Genomic DNA, 18,805 nt, shown 5'->3' with positions numbered 1-18,805 from the left:
AAAGATATTCATATCGTAGGTCAGATAAAAAATTAGATTTAATTGAAGAAAAAGAAATTGTGTATTCATTCAATTGCAGCTGTGATCCGGCCAAAACTTATACAGGAGAAACAAAAAGAAAATTAAGCACAAGAATAAAAGAGCACATACGTGCAATAAGGGGTAATTATGCAAATTCTGCAGTCGCAGAACACTGCAATAGTTATGGGTGCCAAATCGACAAAAATACTATAAAAATTAAGAAAAAAGAATCAAATAATTACAAACGTCAATTATACGAACATTTAAACATAAAGAAAGAAAGAAATAGAATAAACAATAATTTGGGTCGTATAATCCACCAATCCTGGAGCACCATACTTGATGACGTTCATAAAAAAAGCATAGTTAATAGTCTCCTTATCATAACGCTATTGAATGGTGGCAAACGAAACCTTGATGTGAGATTTTAATAATTTACAGTCTGTATTTACTTTATTTATTTAATTTTAATTATACAGTGGAATGTTTAATTGTAAAACGAGAAATATTATCCAGTTACACTCGGGACTGGAATATGTATTTACAGTAAGTTTTAAAATTGTATTTTATTACTAAGAAATTTTATGTTATACAGTAACTTATTTGTTTTGTTATTGTTACTTTTTAGTGTTTGGTAGTAACACTGTTGATGAGGGGCATACTAGCCCGAAACACGTATAATATGTGTACAGAAATTATTACTACAGGTGATATAATAAAGAAATTTTGTTCTTACTTGAACTAACTCTCATTACTGTGCCAATCTTTAAACACCAGTATAAGATCGTTGAAAGCAATTCAATACGTTATTATTTTATTAAATTTTGCTGGATTGATAAAGGTATAGTTTATTTATAAGTAATTTAATTATTAGTGTTAGTAAAGTAGTGAGTAAGTAATTAGTGGCAGTCTAGTAGTCAGCAAAGCGGCAACGCCGACAACGTAGATTTTTGCACCATTATTTAGAAAGTTAATTGAATATTTGCGGATCCAGCAGGCCGAAGAATGCGCTGGATCCAGCTGGATTGCTGGATGAGGGATCAACCAATTGCAATCCCTAGTTGCTATGTGTTTGATGTAACTTTGGTGTTGAATATTAAGGCGAAATGGGTAGATTTTCTGCAGGTAATTGCAGAAAATATTCGAAATAGTTATTGGATTTATTATTATTTAATTTGATGTTTAATAATTTATGAATGATTTCACTTTATTTATATATACACTGCCGTAACTAGCCATTCCTGTGCCCTGTGCAAGAATTTGCATTTAGGTCCCTTAATTAGGTTTGGGAAAATAATAAAACAGATACATGCATTTTGGGCTCCCCTTCCAAGTGGGCCCGGTGCGGTACATCTTTTGCTCCTGCCAAGTTACGGCACTGTACATATACTGTATATATAAGTCTATATTGTCTATATATTATAGACATATATTTTTCATTCAATTCAAGTGCATACATTTATTGAACTCTTAAGTACAGTAATTACAATTTTAAGCATTTTTACTTTTCCCGTTCTGTTATATATAACTCAAAAAATAACAACCCACCAGATTGTTACATGTTTGGACTCAGGAGTCATTGAAACGTCGAGAAATGCTAAACAAAAAAAAATTAGGGGAATTTTTTCTCTATGAATGTTTATGTAGTGTCTGTGGGGGGCACTGTCTTGTTTAGCCTGTAAGAAGCTGAATATCTCCTATGCAATCTGTAGAAAATTTCTGAAATTTTAAACTTTGTGTATTAGGGCCATGATGCTATTTAATTTTGATCGTTAAAGGTCGAGAGGATGAAGAAAGAAACGAGGGTCGTGTGTGATATCTCCAGAAGGGTCAAACTTAGTAACGATTTTACTCGTTATTAGCAATTACAAATTTTTTTTTTAGTTATAAAAACCCGTCCCTAACGTAAAAATTAAGCTTTTTTGCTATTTTAAAATAATTAAAAATTATAGAAAGTTTTCAATTTTAAAATATAACAACAAGTAGCGGTACACACGCAAATTTAGATGTTGCCGGGTAAGTTAAGCAACTCGTTGCTGTATATTTTTAATGAAGTAAGTAAAAATTTAATAAAAGAAATGTTAAGTAATTAATATGATCATAGTTAAGGTTTGAATACCAAAGTAGATTTCTGAAAAATTTATTGCAATTTTAATAAATGTGTGTACTGTAGATATCAAATAATTAAAGAGCAGAAGCTGTACATTTCAAAATTTTTAGCGTAGAAAATAGAAATTATAATCTAAATTACTCGGATATTTAAGAATGTTTGTTTTATTTTTCCATTTAGTTACCTTTCACCTTGAAAATACAGAAAACATAAACTAAAACACGAGATAAACGAAATCCAGTCCTGCAAGAATGAAATCCACGATTCACAGTTCGGAATTTGCATTTTATAGGCTTGAATGTTTTGAATTCTTCTAATAAGAAAGTGTTATGAAAGAAGTATTCTTTTAAAAACACAGTATCCTTTTTATCTGAATATAATATATATTATACAATTTTATATTTAACAATTCGAATGAATAGAAAAATAAGTAAAATATTCTAATGTTAAAACATCATATTAGATTAAATTTTACACAATTTTTATTTTATGTTTGTGGTTATTTCTTGCAGTTGTTGTTTAGATGAAGCACAGTGTGTAGAAGAAAAAAATTTTCCAAGTTTAAAAAAGAAATTGTGTATTAAATACTGTTTTACTTAAGTCGATGGTTTTCATTTTAAAATATAAACGAAGGAGGAGAGAGATCCATTCCTTGGATATAGAAATAAAGATCAACGCGAAAGCATAAAGACATACAAACATTTTTAAAAAATATTATGCAGGAATTGTTTACTTTAACATGTTGCCTTTTGATTAGCTGTAGTTGAAAATATTAGTAATATAATATATTTATATTCGAACTTTAACTAATTTTAGAGATGATATTGTGTTTTGATACAGAAATCTACTTTTAGATATAAAATGTTTATTTTTAGTTAAATATAATAAATAAATGAATATAATAGTGGTTAATAATTGTTGTAATTGAAGAAAATTAATTGATTATACACAGATGAAATATTATTTAAAACAATTTCTTTTTAATTGCAGATAAAAGAAACCGAAAAAAATTTTCCTCTGAACACTGTAAGAAAAACTTCACATCTAAACATAATTAGCAATGTCATGAAAGAATACATACAGGAGAAAAGCCTTACAGTTGTGACGAGTGTAAACAGAAGTTTAGAGAAAAGGGAACCTTAATTAAACATCTTCGGACCCACACTGGAGAAAAGCCTTACAGTTGTGACGAGTGTAAACAGAAATTTACACAAAAGACGCACTTAATTACACACCTTCGGACCCATACTGGAGAAAAGCCTTACAGTTGTGACGAGTGTAAACAGAAGTTTAGAGAAAAGGGAACCTTAATTAAACATCTTCGGACCCACACTGGAGAAAAGCCTTACAGTTGTGACGAGTGTAAACAGAAATTTACACAAAAGACGCACTTAATTACACACCTTCGGACCCATACTGGAGAAAAGCCTTACAGTTGTGACGAGTGTAAACAGAAGTTTAGAGAAAAGGGAACCTTAATTAAACATCTTCGGACCCACACTGGAGAAAAGCCTTACAGTTGTGACGAGTGTAAACAGAAATTTACACAAAAGACGCACTTAATTACACACCTTCGGACCCATACTGGAGAAAAGCCTTACAGTTGTGACGAGTGTAAACAGAAGTTTAGAGAAAAGGGAACCTTAATTAAACATCTTCGGACCCACACTGGAGAAAAGCCTTACAGTTGTGACGAGTGTAAACAGAAATTTACACAAAAGACGCACTTAATTACACACCTTCGGACCCATACTGGAGAAAAGCCTTACAGTTGTGACGAGTGTAAACAGAAGTTTAGAGAAAAGGGAACCTTAATTAATCATCTTCGGACTGACACTGGAGCAAAGCCTTCTATTTACACTCTTTAAGAAGAGTGTAAAAAGAAGTTTTTTGCTAAAGAGAAACTTAGACATGTTTGACATAAACTAGAAAAAAGCCTTACACTTGTGACGAGTGTAAACGGAAGTTTTCACGAAAGGAAAGCTAGCTTAATTAAACACGTTCGGATCTACTCCTTAGAAAAACGGTATTAATGTCAAATATGTGCAGAGAAATTCATTGCAAAGGCAGAATTTGAAAAAATACTACAGTATTCGCAGTTGGAAATAATTTTTCTCTGAAACGTAATTTCTAATTATGTATAATGATTAAAAGATTTTAGCAAAACTGGTTTTAAACTTACAATTATTTTGTTAATTTTGTTGAATTCTCTGAAAATTTTAACTAAAAAACATTACAATATTCATATTCAGATAATATAATGTTTTTTCAATTTTATAATTCTATAAAAAAATAAAAAAGTTTCTTTTATCTATTCTGTATTTATTAGTAAATGAGGTTTTAAAACAAAATTTAAAGTTTTGACTTTGCTGAAATTTTTTATTTGAAACTTTCTGATTGAATATACAGAGCAGATTTTATGTATAAGTTTGTTGGAAACACTCTTTCGTTCTAATGAATTTCATTATCATAACTTCATATAAATACCTGAATTGTTAATATATAATTAAAGGAGGTATGTACAACATTCTTCAATGAAGAATTTTTCCATCGATACTTGCTGTACAGTTAATATTAATTTATTCGATCAGTAATTAGGATTATGCGTATTTTGATTTGATCCTTAATACAGGAAATTCTCATCAATTTGACAGTTCGAATTCCTCTTAGTTCGTAACTGTACTTTAGTCCTAGCCGTGGATTTAGAGATTTATGTATTTGGTTAGTTCGAAATTTTTAGTGAAAGTCTGTCCGAATCGTGATATGTGTATGTTAACTCGTTCGTATAGATCAGGGCTTCTTAAACTATGGGTCGCTACCCCATTTGGGGCCGCTTAGAAAAACCTTGAGGTCGCGAGATTTTAATGCAAAATATTCAAAACAATTTGTGAGAGTTTGAAAATGGCGCGCTTTGTGTCATAGGTTTCGTGAGTTGCGCTTTGTGTCACTTCTGGTGCAGCGAGACAACGATTCAGCAATACTGATTGTAGTGTGAATTAGTGTAGTGTTGTCGCTTTTCAGTGTATTCAGTTGTCTCTGTTCCATTGTAACACAAGAGTTAACTGTGGTAATACACCATTATTATTTTTGCAAATTTGTATATATCTTCAATATACAGTATATGTATATTTTCCTTTCCTTTTTTTCTTGTTCTCTTTGTTTTTAACTTCCTAGAAACTTCTTCCAAGTGTGGGTGGTGAGTAACTGTGTTAGAAGACAATAGAAAAGGGGTAGCCCGGAAGGCAAAAGATAAGACATGTGAGACCACTTTTGGCTGGGACGTCGGAGAGTGAAGACGTATAATGGAGTTGTCCAGGTCGTTTTGGCATATCTTCGGTACCCAAAAAAATGCAGTTTTGATGAAAAATGAGATAAATAATTTTTGTATGTTTTTAAACTAATTCTAAAACTATATGTTATCATATGTATATATATTGTTACCTAATCAATAAATCATCACAAAATATATAAATATTTTTATTTTATATATTTTTGGGAGGAGGGGGATCGCGAAAAAATCCCAGTCATGAATGGGGTCGTGAATAAAAAAAGTTTAAGAAGCCCTGGTATAGATCAAAGTGTCTCCGTGCTGTAAGAAAAGAATAGACCAAAACAACTCTAATCTGGTAAAGATTGCTTTGCATTTACAGCAACTCATTTTCGGGTGTCACGTTACCAGTGGCATGCCGTGACATTTGATGATAGGAGCTGTGTTTCTGTAAGAAGCCGACTTCCAGGGGCAATCAGTTAATTGCGCGTCAGTGATGGTCTAGGACAGTGGTTCTTAACCTTTTTATACTCGCAGCCCACGAAATATTTCATAGTTTTTTGTGATCCGCATTTTTTAAAATAATAATTTATATTTGATAATTTATCTATAATAAATTTGATTTTTTTATTATTGCTTTATTTTTTTTATAAAATAAATGTAAATCATAACTTTATTATTTCATTTTCTATTTAAATAACATTCAAACTTTACAATTAAACATAAAAACTCATTTATTTTTAACAAAAAATAAAATAAACAATTAAAAATTCATAGAAAAAAACAAAAAAATATTCGAAAATAATTTAACGAGATTTCTTGTGATTTTGTAATTCCTTGAACTTCTATTCTTACGAACCCATATTTGATATAATCACGATCGTATTTTCTAATTTTAATGTTACTTAATTTTATATCTTTAGTTTAGGACTTGTGGTTTTTTTCCGTTGCGTTTTTCACTATATCATTGTCACTAGTATTTTCTTCAGTATATTTTCTTTTTGAAGGTCCCGGTCCGTGATTACTTACATTAAAAAATTTTCTAATGTTCCTTTCTGTTTTTTGCTCATTTTTGTGGGTTAATTATAAATAATTAAAACTAAACACAATATAAGAAAGAAATGCACTGTTATTAGATCCAAAGCCGATGCCAAAACTAAACTAAAACACCCACAACTTGTCGTAAAGATTTTGCATAACTTTTGCAAAAATATTTAAATTTTCTAACCCTACTACTAAGCCTACTATTTTTGCATAATCATTTTTAAAATTCCAAGCATTAATGGTTTCTTAGAATTACTTTGGAATAAAAGAAGTAAATACTGCGGTGTAAGTAGCATATTTGCATTTATTTCTTCTGTACTAACAGTTGTATGTAGGAAGAAATAAAAAACAAATAAAGTTTTCCTATTTAGTTTTTTTTATCTTTCTTATTTCACTTTTCAATACGATATTCGGTTATACATCAATTTTCTTTTTATTATATTCCGAAGGAAATTTTGCATAATTTGGCGGCCCCCGGCAAACTTCTTACGGACCCCCAGGGGCCGTGGCCCCCTGTTAAGAATCACTGGTCTAGGGTCCATTCGTATTCATTTGTTCGATAAGCCAGTAAAAACTGTAGACTTCTCTAAAAGTATTTTTAATATCACAATTACATTCTGAATCGCTAGCTACGATATAAGGGCTAAAATTAAAAATAAATTATAAAAACTTACTCGGTGAAATAAAATTGCGATGGATATACATACCTGGTACAATATATTGTTCAATTGTATTAATATACTTTTTAAAAAAATTATAATTAAAATATAGCTTTGTAAAGAAACGTACATAAAATATTCTTTACTTTTTAAATTTTAAAACAATCCACTTAGTCAAATAGCTAGATAGAAGTAGCTAATGGATGGAATCAGAGACTGTCCAGGTAGGTATGTAGTGTGTGCGTGCCAAATCCCGAAGGTGCCGATACCGGTCAATGTCAAATGCCTCTTTTGTCGCATCACTAGTATATCTCAAAGGACGAGACAGGGTTGTTGTAAATTTTAAACGTTTCTCACCATAGCTGTAAAAATCTAACTATGTTAAACTTAATAGTCATTTGTTTTCTAACTAATTCGTTTTAATACCAGGTGTACACGGAAATCAGTTTCCCACTGTACTGAGCGAGTGATTGGTTTGGTCAAGCTTTTGTTTAAGTAAAATTCTGGCTCTTTCAATAGGGTTTTATTTATGTCCCCATTCCCTGATCTCTTAATTATTTAATTACTTCTTAAGTAGAAATAAGTCGAAACCAGTTACTTTGTACTTGAATATCTTTAGTCTCGGGAAAACATTGGAAAGACAAATTTTTATGACAACCGATACATAAATCGTAAATTTAAGGAAAATAAATTCTAGAGCTTTTTTGTACCTTGTGCGTTTCATTCATTAAATTCGGTTGTAAATGATGAAGCCAAAGTAACAGTTAATTTTTTAACATTGTACAAGAATTGTACACGTTTTATCTGCATCCCCTTACAGATAGGACATACTAAATCGTAATATCACCGGTTTAACATTGAAATCCGTAAGTAATATAAGATGGGAGAGCAGAATAAAAATATTAAATATTTTAATGGATTTTTTAAAACTTCTGTCAACTATACAGAACTATCATAAAAACATCGCCAGTAAACTCCTATCGGTTGGGTTAAGTTATAAATCTAGTCTAGGGTGGGCAACCTTTTTTATAACACGGGCCAGAATAAATTTTACGTTTTTTCCGCGAGCCGTAGTAATTAATTGACGCCTTCTTGTGACTTGTAATTTTTTAAGTCTGCAAATATGAAATAAATAAAAAGTTAATTACTACATTTATTTCTCTTATCGTTTTCGAAAATTACAAAGAATTAAATATTTTTCCAATTTAATAATCTATTAAAGATCTCGCGGGCCGGATAGAAACTTTTCGCGAGCCGTAGCTGGCCCGCGGGCTGGGGGTTGCCCGCCGTTGATCTAGTCTGCTCGTGGTTCGCATAATCGGGCGAGGGTGGCCGAATATGTAGCAGGCGGCTAACAGCCCACAACCGCTCCGAGATATAAAGTTGGACGCTTTACGCGTGTGTCGCTTCTACCAGCTAAACCGTGACGTTGGTGCTCTGTAAAGCGCATGCGCCAATGCCTATATAATCTGGCTGGTTGAAAACTGACCCGGTTTCGACATTCCTTCCGCCACTGAATTATTCGAATATACAATAGCAATCTTATCGTTTTTTTTCACATGTAGTATAGAAATTTGTAAAAGATACATAATGCAGTTATAATAAAATGTGAATTTTAATTAATTTAAAGTACGTTAAAATATGAAAATTTATATTTTATAAAATACAAGGGAATGTCATTGGAAGGTGGAAGCAGCGCTTCCATCGCTTCCAATGACGGCACGCCACTGCATCACAATACAGTTTTTATATGAGAAAACAATCAGGTATACAATTATGCTCGTATGTGTAAGGCTGGCATCTAAGTACAATTACAAGTAAAACTAATTATTACTTTTCTATCAATCTCTACACCATACTCAAACGTCACTTTACAAGACGAAGCCGTTATTCACGGCGATTCCTTTCTGTGTATTGAAAGTTAGTTTCCAGTGGCAATTTGTGCAGAGTCGGACATTTTACATTACCAAAGGATTAAAAGGCCTTCACCAATAGGTTTAGCCTTGGAAAAGAAAATATGAAGGTTGTAACAGAAGTGAGAAGAATGAAGAAAATAAAAAGAATGACAGGAAGTGTGAAACATGAGGCTTCAGAGCATTCAGACGAATGCCTATTATTTAACACCAACGAATACAAATTACAAAAATACAGTTATATACAAAATAACTGCCTCTGCAACTTGAGGCAGTAGGAGCCTCATAACGGCTAACTTGTCTTGGAGCTCAACGCACAAAAAGCGTATGAATAATCCCCCCTTGGGGGAAAAACAGACAAAGCCCTCCATGGCTTTGGAGGTAACAAAAGAAAACAGTTGCGTATGTACAATACGGCCAGTACATGAGAAGAGGCCCCCAATAGCTAACTTGCCATGAGGCCAAACCAAAACGGGTATGAACGACCCTTTCTAAAGAGAGGGGAACCGCTGGATAGTTCGCTTACCTGGCAGTTCTAGCATGCCAGTAGCTCTAAGGAAAGTTTCAAGATCCTGTAGAATCTTTTGATTGGTGAAAAAGGCTTTCAACTGGCATTACCAGTGAAAACCATGGTCATTCATTATGCTCGCTAAAATTCGTTTTTCAGGTTTGTATTTAATACACAAAAAGATAATATGCTGCACATCTTGATCTTCAGCTAGAGCACAAAAGCATTTCCCATTCCATTTGTTCAGGAAACGCTTCAGATATGCCCTGAAGTTCCCATGCCCTGTAACGGCTTAAGTGGTAATAAACTTTGGATGGTTAAAAGACATGTGCCTCCTGTCCTGAATGCTTGGAAAAAATTGGCTGACCAGGCTCGATGGAAGGGTGTTGAGAGAGATGGGCATGTCAGCCTTAGCTGCCTTTTTTGCGAGTAGGTCGGCTCGCTCGTTTCCAGTTATCTCAGCATGCCCTTTGACCCAGTTTAAGAGGATTTTTATTCCTTTTCCTCTAAGTAGCGTCAAAAGGTTGATAGTTTCTTGAACTATAGTTAACTTTGTGCGTAGTTTTCTGATTTGGGCTAGGGCCGTTTTGCAATCGCTGTTGATGTGTATTGTTTTGTTTCTGAACACCCGTTTCGTCTCTGATATATTGCAACGCTTTCAAAATAGCCAAACTTTCGGCTTGGTTGTTTGAACATTGCATTCCTAGCTTGGTAAATTGATCTTCCAGAGGTGCTGTTAACAACAATTGCGCACCCAATGCCCTCGTCAGACTTCTCAGACCCGTCAGTAAACACATTGTACGTTTGTCATTTACTTCTGGTGCCTCGGTAATTTCCGGGTTTGGTTCCTCAGAGTGAACTATGTTAGCCTTTTGCTGTAGGCCGTAGTTCCGGATGTCTTTTATACGTTTTGTACAACTCCATATATCAGTTTTGGAATTTACTATTTCCATTTTCCCGTAATATAAATGGAAGGTTAATTTATAAATGTAGCAATCGAAATTCAATAGATTACTTGAATTACTTTATTACACTTTCGTACGTAAAATTATTCAATTAATATCATTTATACAAACTCTGCAAAATGTTTCTCAATCGTTTATTGAATGAATTTTTCTGCGATATTTTTAAAATGTTAGAAACGCGTATTCCAGATTTTGTTGTTAGAATAGAAATTTTACTTTCAAAAGAATAAACTTGGTATAAACTTGGAATAAAGAATAAACCAGATCATTCCTTACACTTTGATTACTCGTAGACTAGAAATTTAGCACAAGATTAAGGCTTGTAAATATTGGAATTAAAATAATTATTTTTACAAAAATATACACAAGTCCACTTGCATAACATTAGAACATTGTCATACAATCGCAATTACGTCACACATGGCGCGCCATCGTCATAGCCATCGTGATCATACGCCGGAGACAGCGTCCTCCATGAGTCTTAACCTGCATTTGATACAATGCGATTATATGAATAAATCATTTATTTAAACAATTGCAAAGTTTACACAAAATATAAAGTAAAATCAATCATATTTCTAAATATTGTATTCCATTTGAAATCAGATAAATGTTTTATTTCAAGACAATAATATGAACAGAATTGATGGGCCTATTGAATAATTGATGTTCCATCCAATTTACTTATGCCATCATTTAATAAATCGAATAAGATTATTGTTACAAATCTCTAAGTTATTCGGTAAGTTCTATATTACAGTTATATGCCAAATACTAATGAGAAAAATTCGTAAGGTCACACATTAAGATACTTTCGTCGCAAGTAATTTTTACACATTATAAGATATTTCCAAAACTTACTTGGCATATTCATTATTTTTTGATATTTATATCTAAATTCGGCTTTCAATTATACCGGATAATACAATACATTAGTAGCTTAGTATTACACGAAGTACTAAACATCTCTAGAGAAGATAATTAGAGAATTAAACCATTATAAAGTGTTCTAAGACTCGTGTTTTACATACACCGAAATAAACTAGTGACGAGGACAATTGATATGAAGTATAATGGCTGAAATCTTAAAGAATGTGGATCGGAGGTTAAATCCAGTGTCTGCGACCAGATCTTCTTACATGAAAGGAAGCATGAAATATATATATACAGTATTTCATGACAACAAAAATCAGTTTTGTCTTAGCTGAAGGTTATAATAGTGCCAACCCTGCACACACAGTACACAAATTGATCCACGAATTGTCTCCTTTTTTAAGTATATTTGAATACAGGCGCATACTACGACTTCTATTAATTAAATATACCGGATGTTAGTAATAATAATTCCAACGAGTTTGTATACAAAAAATTATATTTACGTTTCGTTTCACATAACACAAAAATTCGAATTTAGTTCTCGATGTCTCAGTATTACAAGCGTTTATTTTACATTTATACATTATCTGTCTACGTCATACACTCAAAGAATCCAGAGAAAGCTTAATCTTGAAAATACGGATGTGTTGTATACAAAATTGTAAAATCTTCATAAAGACCGACTGTTCACGAGATCCTATTTTTCACCTTTCCACCTTCAACCACCAAAATTGAATAGCCTGGATGTCCCTTATTATACAAGTTACCGTGCAAATTTCGGTTTGTATTAGGTAATTGTAAAAGCCTTACTGTCCTTAAATTCTAATATTATTGTTAATTGTCTACTTGGACTTTACTTATTAATAGGACTTTATACTGGTGTTTAAAGATTGGCACAGTAATGAGAGTTAGTTCAGGAAAGAAAAAAATTTCTTTATTATATCACCTGTAGTAATAATTTCTGTACACATATTATACGTGTTTCGGGCTAACATGCCCCTCATCAGCAGTATTACTACCAAACACTAAAAAGTAACAATAACAAAACAAATAAGTTACTGTATAACTTAAAATTTCTTAGCAATAAAATACAATTTTAAAACTTACTGTAAGTACAATACATATTCCAATCCCGAGTATAACTGGATATTTCTCGTTTTACAATTAAACATTTCACTGTATAATTAAAATTAAATAAATAAAGTAAATAAAGACAGTAAATTATTAAAATCTAACAACATCATGTAAAAAATTTAAAAACTCACATCAAGGTTTCGTTTGCCACCATTCAACAGCGTTATGATAAGAAGACTATTAACTATGCTTTTTTATAAACGTCATCAAGTATGGTGCTCCAGGATTGGTGGATTATACGACCCAAATTATTGTTTATTCTATTTCTTTCTTCCTTTATGTTTATATGTTCGTATAATTGACGTTTGTAATTATTTGATTCTTTTTATAGTATGAATATGTTTTTATAGTAACGCTGTTGAATAGTGGCAAACGAAACCTTGATGTGAGTTTTTAAATTTTTTACATGATGTTGTTAGATTTTAATAATTTTATTAAACATTAGTTGTAAAGTGTTATTGTCTTAATATTTTAGTTGACTGAGGAGGGATATATTAGGCCCGAAACGTGCTATGTACGCACGTATCAACTAAATAAAAGGGAGAAGAAAGCCAAGTGATCGTCAAAGCACTATATTGTGTTTCGTAGTTAACAAGAAAATTATAATTAATTATAACTTTGCAAAGAAACGTACTGTACATAAAAATAACATTAAATACTCTTTACTTTTTAAATCTTAAACAATTCACTTAGTCAGATATCTCCCTACCCACTGGCTAAGGGATAGAATCGTTGGAAGCGTTACACGTGTGTAGCTTCCACCAGCTAAACCGGCTGAGGTTGGTGCTCTGAAATCGCATGCGCCAATGCCCTCTGGCTGCTTTACACCATTGTTATTCTCGCCGCCGTGGAAGCTGTCTCGTAAGCGCTTCCATTCCGCCACTGATATTCGAATATACAATAGCAATCTTATCGTTTTTTTCACATGTAGTATAGAAATTTGTAATAAGATACATAATGCAGTTATAATATAATATTAATTTTAATTAATTCAAAGTACGTTAAAATATGAATTTATATTTTAGAAAATACAAGGGAAGGTCATTGGAAGGTGGAAGCGCCGCTTCCAATGACGGCACGCCACTGACAAGAGTTCGATCTCGAAAAACAAATAAAACCCGGACTTAAAGGACAGAGAGGAACTTCCTCTATAACATATCCTTTGGAATCGTCGCCCTCTTCGCTCCGTGCTCGCCGCTATCTTGTGTTACTTATCTGTGCCGAACTTTAACACGTCGCCACCCGGGGTCCGCCATCGCTGGACGAAAGAAAACATCTGAAGACATCTAACGGACTGGACGGTGCCTTTAAGGACCTTGTCAATTATATGTAAGCATCTTTCGACAAAAATAAACTGTTTTTGTGAAACGCCTGTCTTTTCTGCTTCCTAAAAACTGCTACCCACATACGTATAGCCCTTAGCTATTTCGATGGTTGGGAATAAAAACTCTCCCCATTTCGGCGACCTTACATATTCGCACAGTTTTATTAGACATGACTTCTGATTTAATATGCAATGTATCTGCAAGAAACTTCTGCTATTTCTCTTCCATACTCAATTTCATAGTTGCTTCACAGTTTTGGTTGGTATTATTTTTCTCTAAATAATCTTTTAGATATACAATCTGGTTGAATAGAATCTCATGTTGCCAATATCGATGTTTTTTACTTGTAAAAACGCCATTAACCATGGTTCATGGATAATGGCAATATGAGAATTACAAATAGAAAACAGTGCTTCAAATTCAGTTCGATCTTTCTTTATAAATGACCACTTTTTGATATATTCACCTTTAAAATGACACTTCCTCTTTGGCATCTTTTATTACTGGTATTAAAATAGTTTTATTTAAAAAACTCGATGTGCTGGAGCGCGCAATTAGTTATTTTGTTACACACGCGCAAAACAAATTAGCTTCACGCAGAGTTTAGAGAGAGAACGGGACTGAGTAGCGAAATACGGTGACAGTCCCGTATATACGGGACGTATGGCAACCCTAGTTATCTGTCATTTTTTGAGTGGGCTCAGACTTAAGTGATATTAACGAATAAAATTTTCATTACAGTCTTTTTTAAACTCATTTCTATCTCCTAAAGATAAACCTTTCGCCTTTTAATAATATGAAAAGAAATTTTAATGAAATCTCATAATTAGGGATTTTTCTAACTAAAAATTTTATAATTTGGAAACTGCTGATATCAGATTTTTTAGATTATTAGGCTACTAGGCAGCGCCGGATTTAACAATCAGACCCATGGGCAAAAATAAGGTGGGGGTCCCCTTTAAAAGTAGGAAAATTTGATGATTTAGAACATTTATACAAAATACTGTACAGTACTTAAAATACGTTTTCAAAACTTTTACTTATTATTGTAAAGGTGTTAAAGCTTAAAACATTCTTACAAATTTATATGAACTTTAATTAATTAATTAAATAACGCTGTATTTTATAAAATATAGACAATATACATTAAACGAAATACATTTAAATTAGTTTTACACAAAGTAATTTGGCACAATAAAATATAATTGAAAAATACCTAATGTAAAATTTTTTTTAGAAATTTTCCGATGTATTTAATCAGTTTTTCCTGGGTTTGGTTTTCTCTGCCTCACAAGGCCTTACCTTGGATGAATACGAAACAGTTGGTAGGACATTAATTGAGGTAGGATAAATAAGTGAGGAATTAATATGAGGATAAGGTATGAAATGAGATAAGAATATAAGAGGATAGGATAAAGAGAGAAAAACTTGAGGTTAGGACATAGGATAGGGCACTACCCTCACACAAAGATGGTGAGAGGTCCACGTGACTAGGCCACACTAGGCTGTCGTGGTAATAGAAAAAAAAAGTTGTGTTTAAACGTAGTTTTGTTGGGGCTCTGGGCACCGGCCTCAAATGCCATTAATGTTAAATCCGGCGCTGCTTCTTTTTATTTTTGGAAAAATTCGCTGTATAATTTTATCAATTATGAATTAAATTTTTTTTTATTGGTGCTAGCTTGACATAAAAAGAAATGCAAAAGAGGAGGTCGAAAATTCGTTGCCTTCTTAAACAACACCTTTCAAGCTCTTTCAAATGCTTCAGTTGCGCTATAGAATAGCGTATCCGTCAGCCATTTTCACTTTCGTGTAGAGCAGCGCTGTCCAACTTATCATAGCCCGCGGGCCATATTTTCTTCACCAAACATTTCGGGGGCCAAGAAGGTTGATAAATGAAAAGTCAGTTTATGTTAATTAAAGAAATATTTTATTTATACTAAAAAGAAAAGCTTTAAATCCGGCGCTGCTTCTTAATATATTAATGGAGAACATTCGCTGGCCGTAATTTTATCAATTATGAATTAAATTTTTTTTTATTGGTGCTAGCTTGACATAAAAAGAAATGCAAAAGAGGAGGTCGAAAATTCGTTGCCTTCTTAAACAACGCCTTTCAACTCTTTCAAATGCTTCAGTTGCGCTAAGAATAGCGTACCCGTCAGCCATTTTCACTTTCGTGTAGAGATCTCACATGCTCAACTCAAAGTGAGTAAAAACTTACATGGAGAAATAGGAAAGCACCTGAGTTATAATTCGAGACTACCAATTTGACGTCAGAGTGTAAGATGGTACAACGTTGGGAGTTGTAACACGAAAAACTCGAGACTAACGGCCCAGAGGTCAAATATTGTGATAAAGACTAAGGTTAGTTATTGTACGGCAGTTAGAGTAAAAGTAGACTACTTTACTGTGATTATGTTATTTCTAAGTTGTGTTCAGATTATGCACATGATACACTGCTAGAACGAAATCTTAATATACAGGATTTCATCATTGCATCGTCACTTGGATAAATTGGATAAATCTTCAATGTATAATGTACAATATTACATTACATGTTGATTTTGGCAACATGCAGACGATGAAGAGGGTTTGGCAACACTTTTAGTCTTTGTATGGTTGAGCTGATGGAATAAAGTTGTGTTCAAAACGTGTTCGAATCTGAATTTGTATACACTTGCGACTTTATACAATGAAACTAAAATCGCCTGTGCGAAAAACATCTTTAACGTTTTAAACCGTTCTCCATTTATAATTTATTCATAGAATTATTGAATATTGTTATTTGGATATATAATTTGTGTGATTATGTAGGCCCTATTTATATGTATAATCACACACACACACACACACACACACACACACACACACACACACACACACCATACATATATATGTATATATATATATATATATATAAATGTGTTGATATATATATTTTCCAAATCATGATTTCGTGTGAATGACAAGCAGGAGTGGATCTAATAGGGATTAATAGGACTTAAGCCCTGGGCCCCGAGTGTCAAGGGCCCACAAAAAATTGAAAATTATTATCATAAATTTTTAATACTTTTTCATTAACAATAGTAAGATTGAGGCCGAAGTTTTAAACGCGAAAACGTGTACGTCGGACGTTCAGCGCCGCTTTCTTGTAAGTCTAGAAGTTTGACAATGGCGTTTGGAAAGTCAGTGGAATCATGCTCGACATTCCAAAGGCCATTGTCAAACTTCTAGGCTTACAGGAAAGCGGCGCTGAACGTCCGACGTACACGTTTTCGCGTTGGTTACTATGCCTTGACTTTGGTCCGGCATAGTACGCAGCCACCGGTGTTAACCGAGTATCTCTCACTTAACCCAACATAATAATAATAATTTATAGTATTATTTTAAACCGCAATTTAAAAATTGTTAATCTAACAAAAAAAAATGGGGCCCCATTGGACTTCAATACGCCCTAGGTCCCGAGAAACCTAGATCCGCCCCTGATTAAAATAGTTAAATATTGTATTGAAGAGCTTGGCTTTCAATATATTCTTTCTGGTGAAGTGCAGACTGACGTACTAGAAGTCCAGTTTGGAAAATATCGGTAGTTAGCACGGTCACAACACAATATCTCTGTAAGACAATTATTTGAAGTAGTAAATAAATTAAGAATGCAAAGTGTTGCAAATTTAATATTGTTCAAAAAGAAATTATTTTGAATAATATTAAATTTATATATACAGATGATGCCAATTATTGTATTAAAAAATTGGATAGGGGAAGTTTGTTATATTCAAACTCAAATGTTCTTGGTGTTATTATACATAATTATATAATAATAATTCGGAAATTTGATTTTGTTGAATCTAAAAAGTATTTTTTTTTAAGTAATTAATCAGAGAAATTAGCATTAAATATAACTATTGACATAATAAAGACAAAGATATTTGCTTAAATAATGATATTTGTTCAGAAGGATATACTTCTGATTTCGTTATAAAATATATAGCGAGTTTTTTTTTAAAATTACTGTAAAAACAAAAATGATAAATCAACAAAACAAGGGAAGAAGAAAGTTGCAACTTTATGAAATCAGTGGGTCATTAACTAATTGATTCATCTGTTATTAAAAATTAAGTACTGTATTGCAAAATTCTTTGTCATTAATGATGATAGCAAAGCACAAAAACATTCTAAAATTATGTAAACTTATTGAAATAATATAAAATTTTTATTTCATAGAAAAATCTTACATTTTACAACTAAATTACGAGTAGTTTAGAATATCTAATAATTTAGTTATTTGTAATTAACTAACTTAAATTCCGAACATGAATGTAATATGCAATATATATCACAGATAATTTTTATATTTGATTTAATGTTATTTTTATGGATTCTTATTTATTTGAAATAAAATTTGCTTTATAACTAATGCATTGTTTGATATATTTATTCTTTTAGGGGAAGATATTTGAAATTTTAACAAATTTTACTTAAAAATCAATTTTATAATCACATAAAACTTCCATTTTTATTAAATGTAATGAATTTTATTCTGCGTGAATATCAGCCTACTTTTTATGACGTCATACACAGTGCAGAGGTCTTCAAGTTATAGGAAGTATTAGCATAGCTCACGTCCTTAGATTATGTCATATCCGTGTGATAGAGTTATTTATAGCTTTGCAAACAGTAGGGATCGATTTAACGGTAACGAAACGAACCGAAATCGTGATTTAATGTTGAAAATAACGAAAACAATATAAACGACAAAACTTAAAGCTACTAATTCGTTTAAAAAAAGCATCCAATAGATAAATCAAAATAAAAACGTTAAATATGCTTTAATCTATCCCTATCTTCAGCGCGAGAATATTTTATCTATTGACGGGACATTCCAGTCGGATATAACCAAATGGTTTAAAAGTGAGTTTTATATAGGAACTTTTTACATAACGAGGTAAATGCGTTTCTTGAAAATAGCATGTAAAATGAAAATG

General features: G+C 32.3%; 1 pseudogene; it reads left to right on the top strand.

Annotated features, from left to right (window-relative positions):
- Positions 1 to 1,026: 1,026 nt before the first annotated feature.
- LOC136978185 (gastrula zinc finger protein XlCGF57.1-like) lies at positions 1,027 to 4,251 on the top strand (annotated as a pseudogene).
- The last annotated feature ends 14,554 nt before the right edge of the window (positions 4,252 to 18,805 follow it).

The sequence above is a fragment of the Centruroides vittatus genome, unplaced genomic scaffold (assembly GCF_030686945.1).
Source record: "Centruroides vittatus isolate TY-2023 unplaced genomic scaffold, ASM3068694v2 contig_5, whole genome shotgun sequence".
NCBI classification, from domain to species: Eukaryota; Metazoa; Arthropoda; class Arachnida; order Scorpiones; family Buthidae; genus Centruroides; species Centruroides vittatus.
The sequence above is the reverse complement of the archived record's forward strand: the minus strand, read 5'-3'. Positions and strand labels throughout refer to the sequence as shown.